Raw genomic sequence first — 2,365 nt, 5'->3', positions numbered from 1 at the left:
CTACCTTTGCATCCATTTTCCTGAAAATGGCTTAAAACTTCTTCCTCCTATATGGCTGAAAATAAATCCATTATGAAATTACCACATTACCCTTATCCATGCCTGGTGGATGTGCGGGTTGGTTGCAGAAGTTAGCTATTCTGCCTAGTGCTGTAATAAACATTGATGCGCAAGTCTAAAATATGTTGATTTGTATTCCTTTACGAAAATGCCTGGGCATGGTATAGCTGGGTCATATGGTAGTTCCGTTCTTTAGATTTTTGAGAAACATATTCACAGATTTCCGTAATGGCTGCATTTGGGTAGGTTTCCACTAGCCACACGTTCTCCTTTGACTGTACTCTCCGAGCACTTGTTACTATTTGTTATCTGAATGACTGGCACTCTGACTAGGGGTAGATGCAATCTTGGTTTTGTTTATCTCCATTGGCCGGTGAGACTGAACATTTTCTATGTGTTTATTGGCCACTTGAATTGTATCTGTTGAAAAACTTCTGTTCATTTCATTGGGCCACTTATTGATTGGGTTATATGATTTTTTTTTAGATATTTTGGGTTTTTCCAGTTCTTTACATATATTGGGTATTAATGCTCTGTCAGAGGTATAGCAGCAAAGATTTTCCTACAATCCTATAGGTTGTCCCTGTATGGATTGTTTCCTTTCTGTGCAGAAGCCTTTTACTTCATTGACATTATATCTGTCGACTGTTGGCGTGACTTTTTGCGCAACTAGAAAATCCTTGTATATGAAAAATTTTAAAGGTGTTTTCATACCTTTTTTCTCCAATATTTTCCAAATTTCAGGTCTTACTTTAATGTTTTGTTCCATTCAATGCTGATTTTCTATACAGGGTAAGAGATAAGCGTCTAGTTTCATTCTTCTAAATATGGACACTAAGTGGACATTCATTTGCCTGCACTATATGTTAAAGAAGCTGTCTTTCCTTCAATTTGCACTAATTATATCTTTGAAAAAATTAGGTGACTTTACCTGTGAGGTTTATATCTGGTTCCTTTCCTTTGGTCTATGAGTCTGTTTTGTGTCAGGAGCTTGGTAGCTTTGCTCCTGTGGCTCTGTATTACAACTAAAAATTGGGCATGGTGAGAGCCACGTTTTTTGTTTTTTCATTAGACTGTTTCAGCTGCCTGGGGTCTTCTGTGCTTCCACATGACTTTGAAGACATTCTTTTTCTGTGAATAATGACATTGGCAATTTGATACAAATTGCATTGAATCTGTAGGTCGTTTTTAGTTGTACAGACATTTTCATAATATTACTTTTCCAGTTCATGAGCTCAGAAGGTCTTTCCACCTTCTACTGCTTTCTTCAGTGTTTTAAAGTTTTCATTATAGTAGTCTTTCACAGTATTGCTTACATTGATTCTGAGGTACTTTGGATTTTGTTTTGTTGGGGGTTTTTTTGGAGGTAATTATGAGTACGATTGTTTTTCTGATTTCTTTCTCATTGTGTTTGATACTAATATGTAGAAAGGCTGCTAATGTTTTTGCATGCAACATTTATATTGTTCTATTTTGTTGAAATTGTTTATCAAATCTGTTTTCTGGTGGAGTCTTTATGGTATCATGTATAAAATCATATCATTTTCAAATAGGGACACTTTGACTTCTTCCTTTCCTATTTGTATCCCTTTGATTTCCTTCTTTTGTCTTCTTGACATAACTGAGACCTCCAGCACCGTATTGAATCAGAGTATAGCAAGTGGACACCTTTGACTCGTTCCTGAATTTAGTACAAATGCTTTGAGGTGTCCTCCCCAGGTTTTAGGTATAGGTTGGTCATGGATTGCTTTTTTTTTTTACACAGATATGTTCTTTGTATTCTTAGTATCTTCAAAACTCTTATATGAAAGGATGTTGAATTTTATCAAAAACCTTGACTACATGTACTAAAGTGATTATATGATATCATCCTTAAATTCATTTGTGTGATTTATGACATTTACCGATTTGCATATGCTGAACCACCACTGTATCTCTGGAATAAAACCAGTTGCATTGTGGTGAATAACCTTTTTAAGTGTTCTTAAGTTCAATTTGCAAGAATCATAAGGACAATGTTTGCCTCTGTTGTGATCAGGGAGACTGGGCTTATAATTTTCTTTTTATTGTTCTATCATTTTCTGGTTGTTATTTCAGGGTGACACTGGTTCCATAAAAAATGATTTGATAGCATCCACCCCCTTTTTATTTTATGGACTAATTCAAGAAACATTGGTATTAGTTCTTAAGAAGTCAGATATAATTCAACAATTGATTCATCTGGGCCTAGAAATTCTTGGCTAGAAAAAGATTTTTATTATTTTTTTCTATAGCCTTTCTTGTTATAGCTCTATGGAAGTCAGCA

This window comes from Rattus norvegicus, chromosome 18 (genome assembly GCF_036323735.1).
Source record: "Rattus norvegicus strain BN/NHsdMcwi chromosome 18, GRCr8, whole genome shotgun sequence".
NCBI classification, from domain to species: domain Eukaryota; kingdom Metazoa; phylum Chordata; class Mammalia; order Rodentia; family Muridae; genus Rattus; species Rattus norvegicus.
The sequence above is the reverse complement of the archived record's forward strand: the minus strand, read 5'-3'. Positions refer to the sequence as shown.